Source organism: Rhinolophus sinicus, chromosome 17 (genome assembly GCF_057876585.1).
Source record: "Rhinolophus sinicus isolate RSI-liver-muscle chromosome 17, RSI-T2T, whole genome shotgun sequence".
NCBI classification, from domain to species: Eukaryota; Metazoa; Chordata; class Mammalia; order Chiroptera; family Rhinolophidae; genus Rhinolophus; species Rhinolophus sinicus.
Genome location: NC_142517.1, coordinates 56,143,414 through 56,157,225, shown reverse-complemented (window position 1 = coordinate 56,157,225; position 13,812 = coordinate 56,143,414). Strand labels below are relative to the sequence as shown.

The window sequence follows — 13,812 nt, the reverse complement described above, 5'->3', positions numbered from 1 at the left end:
AGGAGACCGTTCAGAGCAGATCTATTTCTGTAGACAGAGACTGGGAGCCAGTCTGAGGCAGGTCTAAATCAAATGCAAATTCTTCCAAAATTAGACATAAGCCATGTTTTTCCTAAATGAAAATAAAAGTATTTAACTTTTATATGAAAACCACAGAATGAAAAAATTTCCAAATTTCCCTTAAAAAGCTGTTTTCACAAATATTTTAAAATTAGAATATCAGGATAACTGTACCACCACGCCCTGAGAGCTCAAGGATGACCCAAAGAGCAGTTAAGTTAGGGTCCAGAAAGTAATGGGGAGAAAGCGGAAGAAAGGAGAGGATGGAGGTAAATGTTTAAAATAAAAAAATTGTGATAAACGTATTCTTCCAGCTCCACATAAAAAAATTCATTTCTTTGTTCATTCCTTCCCTTCTACAATGTACTTAAAAGGAGTGACAAGTGGACACAGATGGTATATCCTGCCTTCGAGGAGAATTCCTTGCTTACTCTCTACCTCATTCTAAGTTTAGTGTATCTACTATGTTTTGAGTGATTTCCAGTCCCACATTTCATGTGGTCCTCATACAAATTTGCAGGTGTCACTGCCACAGAAGAGGACATGAAGCCTGGAGAGTGGCCTCGTCCACATTCCTCTGAATCAGAAACACACACTAGATCTGCTGCCATATGCAGACTCTAAACAGTCACAAAACAAATGCTACTATTTCAAGTGTACTTGTTGTAAGTTTTACTTTTTATGTGAAATAAGACATATTTTGGTAAAAACTGAGGAGTGGAATAGTTACCCGACACCTCCTAACTACTTCTGTGCTCAGGGATGACTAAACAACGCACAACACATTACCGTCCTCTCATGAATATTATTCCCTTGCAAGCAGACTGGATCTACACGCAGAAGCCCCTGAGAACAAGGAAAAGCGCAGCACCTTCAGTGCCTACAACCATGTCTCACTCCGTCATATACATGTTCAGTGCTTGACAAATGACAAATGAAGTTCCCAAAAACATAGCATAGAAAATAAGGGCTGCAGGCTATCAAGAAAACAAAAACAAAAACAAACACTTGACAGGCTTCCTGGATGGTATTCTAGTGACCAAAAGGGCAGAAGTCAGGACCACGAGAGTTGGAGCCAGCCTGGGGACTGGAGGCAGGGTCCGCAGGGACCATGGAGATCAAGGCCAGCTGGTGGGGCACCTGAGCCACATAAGCAACATGAAACAGAATCCTCAGGTCTCAAAACACAGGACCAGCGGAGAAATAAACTTCAACTTAATGATTGCACCTTATTAAGGAGGCTAAAATATGCTGACTCCACACACACACACACACACACACACACACACACACACACACACACACACGGCTTTAGAAAGGAAACCAATTTCAGGGTGTGCAAAAAAGCTATATGACAAATATAAGCAGCATTATTTCCCATATTTGAATGCATCCATTTTAAATTCTGATGTAAATTTTCAGCACTGTCTTGTATACTAACTACGGTATCCGGCTGCAGACAAAATTGACTTATCCATGAAAATCAAAGGTGAATGTCAGCAACTAAAACTTTCTACTCTCTGATCCTTCCAAATTAATGTTCTAGTATTACAGTGTTTTCAAATCCCCCAATTTTATTGTATTTAACTATTTCACCATTAGAGATTACTTTGCCACAGAAATATGTGTACAGGTTACCACGACTAATTATAAAGCAAACTCGCTTTTCTATTAAATATTTGCATTAAATATTTATAGAGAATTCTTATAAAATTTGTGATTTACTTGATAAATTAAACCAACTCAGGAAGGGATTAACAAACTGCTAGTTTCTGTTACACTGAAATAGCCAATTCTCCATGTAGTGAATACTAGGTCTACTTTCCATTTACCCAATGTTTACTTAAAAGATGAACTGCTTCAAACATCAATTCATTGTGCTTCTTGATTGAGTCATGAATATTCCCATAATCCCCAACTCATAAACCATCAGGCTCAGTGAATGAAGTTCCTTCTCTTTTTTCTTTTCTTCAGATGATTTGACACCCATTCATGTTTTGGGTCTCTTTATCTCCACATGAAATGATACTGCTACTCTCAAATTCTTTTTGAGTCGTCTGATACTCGCTCTAAAAGTCTCAAATATAGACTAATCTGTAATTAGGTTTTGAATACACTGTGAATACCAAAAGGCCAAACCGGGGAGAAGGTTCACTTCAGTGGTTAATAACAGTTTAGAACAAGAACAAAGAATCACACACAAAACACTACCACATGCACTGAAATAAACCTTTTACAACTTTTGATGTTTTTAAAGAAAGCATGAAGAAACAAGCTGCAAACTTACTGATGCAGTGCACTTGAAGCAAAGCACACATCCAAAGATCCCAATGTTCCTTAATGGAACTGTTTTACAACATGCTGCACACACACTTTGTACCAAGCTTGAGGACACCTTGCAGGTGAGATTCTGCTGTTAAAAGCTCTTCACTGAAGGACTGAACATTAAAGGAACACTTCTTATTATGTATTATAATATTGTTGTTCCTGAACAGGCTTGTTTTTTATTAGACAACTATACTATAAGTGCTCTTTAGACATTCAGTATTTAAAGTAATCATCTAGGATACAGAAAAATAAGGAAAGAAAACAAAAACAGGTAAGAGACCGGATTCAAGATTCTCAAACTACACTCAAAATCTTAGATTTAGCTTAAGAAAAAATGTGTGCCTTTTACAGGCAATGAAAGGGAGAACTAAAGAGAAACAGTCAAAGGTATATAACTAAATCTAATACTTATCTTCTTACTCTTGGCCTTGTAGTTTTTTCCCTACAAATATGTATGATTATTTTTTAAAGAGGCTCATTAATGAAGACAAACAGAATACTGCTTATTACAGAAGGAGGCATCATTTCCTATCTTCTGGAAAGCGGTTTGAGACGGGCGTGGTAATTTCAAAGCTGGGTGAGGTCCCAGACTTCTAGGGGGTCTGTGAAAGTGGTAACAGAGTTCTCTGGGTTATTTTCATTGTTTCAACAGTTCAAATGGAAATCTTTGTTTGGGCTAGAATTACATCTATTCTAATAACAATCATTTATTTAGGCTCATTAGGATGTAACCGTAATTCTGTATTTCTAATTAAAAAGAATATATTGTAGACAAATCTTCTAAAGCATAGACTTTCCCAGCATACACAATAATGAAAGGGTGATGAAAAAAAGTTAGAAATTCCTGGTTTAACACCCCCAAATAATCAATAGGGTAGTTATTTTATATGATTTTTATAAAGACAAAACATAATGTATCAAAAGGTACATGCAATACTGTGATCAGAAAAACTGTTTCTAGTTCCAGCTTAGCCTTTAACTTTATGACTACATATAAGTCAGTCATGGTTTCTTTATTTGTACAATGAAGGAATTTGTCCAGAAGAATCCAAAGCCCATATTACTTTAAAACTTAGAACTGAAATGTACTGTTCTAGCTGGTCATGTTTAATTGTATCTTTTTAAATTTGTTTATTGTCTTTTGTTACTTAGTATCTTTTTAAATTCCATATTAGCACTCTTGGTAAAAAATGCAATCACAGATGACAATATTATTCTCACAGGGCTACATAATCATTTTAGAAAGATTAGTTTTATACTGCTTTTCCCAGGAATCAACGTGGGACTGCTTATGTGAATTATATACTTACGAAAAGTCTGTCATCTAAAACCATCAGCCTAGCACAGCACTTGCTATGTAATATATGCCCTCAAACGTATATTCACTGTTCATTTAGTCATTGAGTGAGCTGACTTAATCAGTACTTAATTTAAACATTAAAGATGATTATTGAAAAAATTTGCTATTTTCAGACCCAAAACAATATGATTTAGAAAGAAAGCTGCCATAAGAAATTTTGTGAAGTAAATTATAATTTATGTCTGCTGGATATATAAATAGCTCAAAGTGACTTGTGGATAAATTCAGCTTTCCTTTTTTTCTTTTTCTTCTTAACACTTAATTGTAAACTCCTTTCGGATAATACAATCAAAACGTCTTACAATCCTTTCTTGATATTCTGAAGTCTATGCTCCAAAAGATTTCAGAATGGATGAACAGAGAGCTTTATACTCAGGCCTTTACATTGGTTGGGCCATTCAACTTTCATAAGTTGATGGCAACCCTAATTTCAGCTCAGCTAATTATTAGTTCCTGTGGATCTGCTCTTAACTAATAAAGAGTAGCAACATTCCAGGTGCTTTTCAATGCCAATGAGTGTAAAACCTTGGGCTTTCTGCTACCTGATGCTTACTGAAAGGCTCAGCTGCAAGACGGAATAATATTTATGGAAGATTGGATGGGAGGTATATAATTCATCTATTTCTTAGATACTATATATTTCATCTTTAGACAAGCCAATCCAAACCAAGTAGCTGTGTATTTGGACTGCAGCATTTTGACTTTGCCCAGCATTACTTATGTTACTGGCCTACATTGAGAACATTAAAGAGTCCCATGAATTTCATGATTATATGCAGCCATTTGATTCACTATATCATATAACTCAGTGTTCCTTTTATTAGGACTGATGAAATCTCTCAGGTGTGTGTACCAGGAATACCTATGCTTATCAAAGTAACTGCTGTATTGTTGTCTGATAGCTACCATAAATCATGTAATCAACTTTGCTTTCCATTTTGCAACAGCCACTAGGAAGCTCAGGGCTAAATTTGCAGCTTACTTAGAACAAAGTATATGGAACCCTCGAGGATGTATTTTGAGGGGGTACCAATCTTATCTCAAGTTTCACATTATTTCACTTGCCTGGATTTTCTCTTTTCTTCCACTTAAGTTTTCCATTAAAGTATTTTTACCTTTTGCACAGGATAGGTTTTTGTAAGCTGCCACAAATCCTTTTTGGGATAAGGCAGGGAATTAATACTAACAATCTAATTTGTAGAAGATATACCACTAGGCAGCTGATTCATAAAATATACTATAATATTCTAAAAGTAGTCTTTTTATACTGGTAATGTTTTTTTATCAGTAATTTAAGAATATTTTGGGTGGCAATATTTGTCATATTTAAACTTCTATGAATATTTCTGTATAGGAGAAAAAGAAATTTCTGCTCAAATCTTAGAAAATGTGTGTGCTCATAATGATAAATATCTATACTTAAAGTATTTATGTTCAGCAATAGAAGAAAAAAACCATAAATTTTTATGGGATTCATGATCATCTTTTTAAATGGGAAAGTTAGACTCTACCATAAGATTGTAATTATCTACTATGAATTATTTTATTCTGTATCCAGTACATAAACTGCTCCATATTAGTTACATCTATCAACTCAAATTATGGTGAAAATAAATCTTTAAAAGCTATTTTATATGCTAACTCATTAATAATACATTGCTTTATTTTCTCCCCCCCCCCCAAAAAAAAACACGTTTAAATAAATACACTATCTCAAAATGAATACATTCCTTTTGTCCCTGTTGAAAAACTTAACTATCAATACAATTTTAAAAATATGATTTGGGTCATTAATTGGGAAAGCTTTAGCCTAATGACCAGTAAAATAATCAGCCCCAATCAATTAAGGTTTTAAAATAATCCAACATTTTTTTCCCTTTTCTATTTCCTCTTATTCTTAAAAGTATATTTTACTCTGAATTTTGTTAGGAGGAAAGTTGAAACATTTTAAGAAAGGAAAACCACCCAGGCAGCCCTTAAAGAGACAGGACATCATTTATCACTTGCAAAGACAGATTTATAAGAAGAGGGCCCCTTCTGTTCCTTTAAGACTGCAAAACAGATGGGAAGTGAATGGACAGTCAATGGGACAAGAAAACACATGGGAGGTGCTGCTGTATGTATGTTCCCAGCATAAGAAAGAGGTCAAGATTGTAACTGCATGACCGGGTCCTGGAAAGGGTCTTTCTTCAAGCTGTTACAAAGACAAACGCTGTTCCTCATCCCGCTGTCAAACTGTTATAAATATTGGTTTGTCAAAAGACCTTCAGTACTGAAGCTTTAAAAAGGAGGCGTAACAGATGAATGAATCATGAGAATGATTCTTAAACAGTCAGCTCATTAATGTAATTTTAAAAGTAAAAGAAAATAATACAAGAACAGAGAATGTAATTCTGATTTATGAACCAAACTAAAAGTTTATGAAAAAATATGGAATTAGAAAATTACAGGCTTTAATAAAATTATGAATTAAGTGAGATGAAAAGCAAAAGTGAAATACAATTATATCTCTTAAGTAAGATGCTGCATTAGGACAAAGTATTAATAAACTTCTCACATGAAGAATGAACATGTTTCGTGAGGTTGACTTCGTAAGTTTTCAGTTGTGATTTCTCATAACTACACTGTAAGGAGGTATCATTACTGATTCTGGCTTCATAAGCCTTCACAATAAGGCTCAAAGAAATGAAAATAACTTCACAATTAATTTCACATACTCATTAATTTAGAAAACCACCTCTAAATTTTAAGTCACAATTTCTTTTTTCTATAAAAAAGAAAAAAAATTGAAATAGCAATAAGAATGCATACATAGATTTATAAACCTGGTTATCTTTTTTGAAGAATGAAAGTATTACATATGTCTTGAGGAGACAAATTCACTGTTCTAAATACTTAATGATTAGTTTAACTAGGAGAGCAGGTTCTAAAATTAACCAATTGAAAATAATATAAAAAATGAAGCCAAATTATATGAACTTGGTTATCTATAGTCACCCACAAGCACAAACTCAAAAGACTAAAGATGAACAAAATCCCAAAACATATATTTAAAATGATACTATCTCTAACATGTGTGTTGGCCCCAGCTTTGCCATAAATATTTAGGTAACTTGCTAAATCATTGCCATCAATGAACATCAATTTCCCCACCTGAACAATGGAGATAATACCTTACAAGCCTCCGACGCCTTGACAAGGCCCAAACATGGACAAACATAACACATTTTGTAAAGTGTAAAGCTCTACACAAATGTTAAGTGACAGATACAGAGTTCCAAGCAGGATTTGATTCCAAAGCACCAAAGGACGCAGTTACATGAGAACGCTTTCTAGTCCTGAATGCTCACCCAGCTCTGCTTTCTCTTGATTGTTTTAGAAAAAACAATTTCAGTAGAAGGGAGAATAAAAGATTACAAAGTTAAGAATCGGGTGGATGGTTAAAAGTGAAGGAAGCAGGCAAACATTCAAAGGTTTTTCCTGTTTAAAAAAAGAATCAAGATCAAAAGTAGCTAGAGTGCATGGAAGAATCAATCCAACAGTTTTAAGATGGGAAAGACTTAAACATCTTTCAAGGAGAGACATAATAAAGGCACAAGCAAGCACACATCGGAAGTGCCAGTGCCCTGAATACAGGTGGGGATTAACTTTCAAAGCCGACTGATTTTCAGTACAAGCTTTGTTATAATATAGCCACTGAAATACCTGACCTATTTAAAGTAACTGGTACCATAGGTGTTATTTTTACTAATGCTGATTTTCCTCTCGGTGAACTTTTTATTTTTTTGAAATAAGTTTATACGAAGGAAGAAAAATTTAGCCTACTCTGATATATGAGAAACCAGAAATACAAGCAATGACAATGAACTGAAGATTTGGGGTATAAGAGAAAGCCAACCTCAGATATCTTCATGAAAATGTGCTCCAAAAATGACAGAAATTATGCCCCTAAGACCACATTAAAACTTTTGTTAGAATACAATGTTACAGTAGTTATCCCTGGGTAGTAGCAATTGTTTAACAAACTTTGCCATCTATATTTTCTAATTTTCCACAATGCATATGTACTAGTTCTGAGATAATAAAAAGGATTAAAACAAAAACACCTAAAATTCTGGTAGTATATTTGAAGACAGGTACAGTTTGTACATATAACTCACAGTACGAAGTGATGGCAATAAAAGAAGAGACTAAAAAGACTTGAATTCCTTGGCCCAGAAAAAAAGATCTCACTGGAGTGAAAAAATAGCACACTTCCTTCTTTAACTCAAAATACTAAAACTAAGTAAAGAATGGATGAAACAGCTGTTCTAAGAGAAATTAAAATGGACTATTTCCATATGCAGGTAACACTAAAACAGAGAAAATCTATTAACTTAAACAGGTTGCACAAGCTTGAAACCTTTACTAGTTCAAGAAAAATTTTAATTCATTCAGCTCCATGATGGGCAGTTACTATAAATGAGAAGAAATCAAAGTGAATCCTAACTACTAAGAAGGGCACACGATGAGCAAGTACTGTGTCCCATAAAATGTCACTTGGTGTCATAATCACCAAGAGGTCATTTAGGAAAATATTCTTTCACTTTTAAGATTGATCACATCATGAATAGGCCTCATCATTTCTATGCCTATGATAATTCAGAATATGAAATTTCTAAGGTAATTTTGAATTATGCTCATTTGGGAAAAGAAAGTTTAGAAATGTATAAAATAGAAAAAAAAATTACAATTCCTTTTCCCCTCAATCCCCTCTCCAACTACCCTGAGAACCCTGCTCCACAGAAGTCACCAGTTTAGTGTGCAGCAATCCGTCCTTCAACAACAACAAATTATTCATGTCTTGCTTAATTTTATTTTTTTAAATATGTTGTTTCACAGGCCAATGGATTATTCATGATTAGATTTAGTTTTCAATGACCAGATGCTATTTTTTCCAACTCATAAATGGAGAGAATACATAAAACAATTAAAAAACAAACCAAATCAAAGTTTAATCCCAAATTCAAAGATGTTATTTCATTCTGAACTCAGTCACTGAGGAAGTGGTAAGCATTATTAGCAAGGGAAACAAAAACCAGCCTAATTTCTAGCTTTAATTATGTGCACTGGCCTTTTTATACATAAGAATACACACATATCACAACACATAAATATAACCTCCTTTAAAATGATAAATGAAAAATTCAATTCATAAATTACCAAAGAGACCTTTCTTATCTTCATTCCTATTTTTAAGCTGAGTTCAAAACAAGCAAAACCAATGTACGTATTATTAAGGCATTGAGTAGCTTGTATACGATTGCAGAGAAGTAAATATTCTTTTAATCTTGTACCAATTAATCAATATTCTTCAATGTTGCCTTTAAAAAATAGATTTAGGCCATGAAAAATGTGCTTGACTCTTAAAGCCCCATTTTGAGCCTGGATTTTCTCATCAATAACCTGGAAAGCACACCACTCAGACTCATGATGTGGAATTCTGCATGTAAATAACTACTCCTCTAACACAGAAGACTCTCCCTGAGGATTATTTTATTCTCTCTCTCTCTTCCCCCCCCACCCCTTCTTTCTCTCTCACACAATACAAGGCAGAGTCTACTTCATCTATGAAGATTCAAGGTAAAAATAACCCTTCACTATATTCTTCAGATGCTTTAATTGGACAATTTTACCAATTACTTATTTTGTTTATTATATTTTATTTTACAATAAATAAGGAAGTTACCTTATTTCTTACTCTGTAGTGAAGAAGAGAAACATTCCAAACTTTCCATTTTCCAGATATACTCATTTCTACTAACTATTCCAAAAAGTACATGAATGTCAAAGAGAATGAAAATATTCCAATCGACTTAAAAATTCCTAATAAACATGAAAAATTATGAAAGTGTTTTGGTAAATTGGCAATTTGGAAATCATTGGTGACCAGAAAGTGATTTTGCTCAGGATGAAAGCCGGAGCAGAGCACAAGATGTCAGCGAGAGAGTGGGTGGCACAGGCGGGAGGCAGCAAATGCCAGCTGCTCTCGGGAGAAATGATGGCACTCTATGGGATGACAGTGGTGTGGAAGCAAGGTTCTGTAGGAGCAGAGGAGCGTCCTTCTCCCTCTTGTAAGTTAAGAGAAGGAAGCTAATGAGGAGTCTGTATTAAAAAGGTCACGATCAAACAGTCAGTGAACACATACAATATAACATACAAGGTATGGTGAATTTATAAACCAGATCACTTTGGCAGAACAATCATAATAGACATGCATTGTTTTCCTTAATTGGTTATCCTGGTTGATCTACGGTTGCCTATAGTGGGAAGCCTGCCTTCTGCTCCATTAAACCACACTGGTAGTACCTCAGTAAGGTTTTCAATCACTGAAGGGAGGTAAATAAGTAGGACAGAGGAAAAACACCAGTTGAGGACCGAGTGATAATGATCTATTAATAGAAGAAGACACAGTGAGAGATATAAGAAAAAAGACACAAAGGGAAATGACCGCTTAGAAATGTGCTAGAAGCTAGAAGAGATGAGAAAAGCAGTATTGAGGTCTTGTAATTCTTGTTGAAAGAAACACAGTGACATCATTTAGACATAAATCATGCTACAGGGATTGAGATCCTTAAAGTTCCGGCTTTCTCTCCAGGTGCCTTACTCTATTCTGTGATTGTGGGTATGTTTTTTTTTAAATCTTGTCTGGACCTAGGTACCTAGAATTCTACAACTCAGTGCCATCCTCTCCTCCTTTAAATCCCTTCAAAATTCATTTGTTTTGGTTATATCTACAGAAACAAAATGAACATGCTATTATACATATAGTTACAATACCTTACCAAATTATTAACACTCACATGGTTTATCAGGCCCTACTAAAAGAAGGTATGTCAAGTTTATGGCAATTAATACAATGACAAACTATACTGTTATGAACAGGACTCTCTAAGGTGCTGGTTCGGGACCAGGAGGGTGGGTGGTGGCGGTATACATGGCAAGAATCACCTATGGAGACTTGTCAAAATATGCACGATAGAACCCTACTTCTCTTTTCTGTAATTTTATGTTCTGGATTCTGAGTGTAATAATCTTTCTAGGATTATTTTCAGTCTTACATTACTTCATGGCCACCACTTTTATTCAAAATTGCCCTTAAGCATATGGCAGGTATCGGGTAAGTTTAGGAATATAGAGTAACCAATAGAAATTAAATTTGAGAATGTCTTGACGTTTTTCTTTTCTAAATGAAGAACAACAAAATCTTTCTGTCTAAGGATTCCATCTAAATATGTTCTGCGTACTTTATATTCAAGTTTTAATGTGGCATGAAGATATTTCTTAACCATCCTATAAATTAGAATTATGTTTTAGAGCTACTGAAAGGGTCCTTTTAGATTTAATCAGCTATGGCATATTCTCTTCTGATCTTAGCTTTTAAAATGGCAGTACTGAATGAATCATTCTGCTGCTGCTCCTTTTTATCAGCATTATTTCAAAAATGCACTAGTACATTAATTAGGAAGAACAAAGTTTTAATTATAAAAACGGTTTCTGTTACTGAATACATAGCTCAGAGCAAAAACTAAATTTCCATCCATAGTCTCTAAGTTTTGAGAGTCAAACAAACTCAATCTCCTGCACACTAGGTTACAAAGCTTGTATCTTTGCTCTCTTCTAATTATCAAGAGAAAGCATAGGATGGAGGGTAAGAGGATACTGGGAAAGTGAAGAGACACAAAGACGAGCCCCACCAGCATTGTATAATCCCAAGAGAAACAAACTTTAAGTTTCAAGAAACAATTGCTTGCTGTCTGGGAGATGCTCAGGCATCAAACAATAAAGAACAGTCAACAGAGGCAAGAGGCCGCGCACGCTGCTGGGATTCCTACTCTCTAATCCCCCCCGCTCTAGTAAAAAGGCCAGATGTTGCCACCTCGCGTAGGGAGGCAGCAGGGCAAATTAACTGCAGGAGAAGAAAGCCGCGGATATTGGAAAATTCTAATTTACCAGCCTCTTTAAGCCACACTGTTTTTAACACTAAGGACATCAAACTATGTCATTAAAATGGGCATGTGCAATGGCGGCCCAAGTAAAGGAGTTTACCATTGTTTTCAATTTCACTGGTGCGTGAAAATGTAAATATCAAGTATTCAGGTTTGACTGAAGCACATCTTCCATTCAAATAAAGCATAAGAAATATGAAAAAATACATTGACGCTTACTAGAAAACATTTCAACACTCAACAAAAAGCCTTAATCACTCAATTAAAGATTCTGTATCTGCTATAGCTGGTACTTAAGTCTCTAAGCAGGAACACATCACATTGAAAACTTGTGTCTGAATTTTGGGTAACTCAGATACTACTTAACTATGGTGGAATTTGACAGAGTATACTTCGAGACATGGTTACAAGTCATAAAGAAAACTAACTTCCTTCAATCTGTTTAGTGGCTCCGTCTACACTTTAGCATTCTCTTACCCAGATGTTCTAATTCTATCAGTTTTCCTATCATCTGACAGTTTAAATTATAAAGCGTTTTATAGTGTAGGAAGTACCTAGGATGATGGTGATCATCACGAATACGTATTCTTTCGGACCTATTCCATAAAGGACATTGTTAACTATGGAGGCTTCTAAATATAAAGGACCAGTTTATGTATTTATATTTTCCAATGGCTTCAGGTTTTTTGCTCAAATGGAAGTAGTGTGGTAGTTAAAAGACCTGGTCTCAAATCTTGACTTTACCTTACTATCTATGTGTTTCTCAGCCTTCATTTCTTTATCTATAAAATGAAAAAAATGTACCTATGAGAGTGCATGTAATAAAGCACATAACCTATATCTGGCACAGGAAAAGTATTCAAATATACATTAATAAACAGTCTCAAGTTCTGATACAAAACTGAAAGGGAATTTATTGTAAAATAAGGAGAGAAAGACTATAGATATTAGAGAGATCTAAGTAATTGGCAATTGCCCCTTTACTTCCTGGGTATCAGTGACTCTTTGATTATGCACACAGAGAATGGAAAGTATAACTCGGGTTTAGTGAACAAGAGTTTAAAAAGAAACCTAAGGGGGGCCGGCCCGGTGGCTCAGGCGGTTAGAGCTCCATGCTCCTAACTCCGAAGGCTGCCGGTTTGATTATCACATGGGCCAGTGGGCTTTCAACCACAAGGTTGCCAGTTCGACTCCCGCAGGGGACGGTGGGCTGTGACCCCTGCAACTAGCAACGGCAACTGGACTTGGAACTGAGCTGGGCCCTCCACAGCTAAGACTGAAAGGACAACAATTTGAAGCTGAACGGCACCTTCCATAACTAAGATTGAAAGGACAACAACTTGACTTGGAAAAAAGTCCTGGAAGTACACACTGTTCCCCAATAAAGTCCTGTTCCCCTTCTCCAATAAAATCTTAAAAAAAAAAAAAAAGAAGAAGAAACCTAAGCTTTGGATCGTAAGCAATTGATTTAAGGTCCAAAAACTCATAATAACCCAGTTAACAACTGATATAATATTCACAGAACAAACAATAAAGGAGTTCCAGTTTAGCAACACTACCAGCAACTGTTACCAGTGCCCAAATACTCAGCTTTGGGGGAATGGAGAACACATTCTTTAAGAAGTCTGTGAGATGTTAACACTATTACTTGTCTTATATGATGACAATCATAAAGCAGATTTTACAAATCATAAAACAGATCATAACAGAAAGAAAAACTTTTACTTTAGCTATAATATACCAATTTTTCCCTCTAAAAAGAAAACATTCTAAAATTGCAGTCTGTTTGAATAAATAGATCAGAAACATTATTAAAAATTATGCTGGGAATCCAAATAGATTTTATCTAAGTTAACACTGTATTTAAATATCTATAAGAATCCTTTGAGATAAAATTCACTACAAAATCAAAATAATTTCACCAAAGTCATAGTGAGCATATTTAAATGCTGAGCAGGTACTAAGTGCGACACTGATACTGCAAGTAAGAAATTAAGGTGAAAAGATGAGCTACGTATCTTATTAAATTGTCCATGAAGTAACTCAGCCTTTCGACATCTTTAGATGTCATGTTTT

General features: G+C 35.0%; 1 protein-coding gene across 4 annotated transcripts in view; it reads right to left on the bottom strand.

The window, feature by feature from the left end:
- OPA1 (OPA1 mitochondrial dynamin like GTPase) overlaps positions 1-13,812 on the bottom strand; it is an 80,755-nt gene that overhangs the window by 4,284 nt on the left and 62,659 nt on the right. The gene's annotated exons all lie outside the window — the stretch shown is intronic.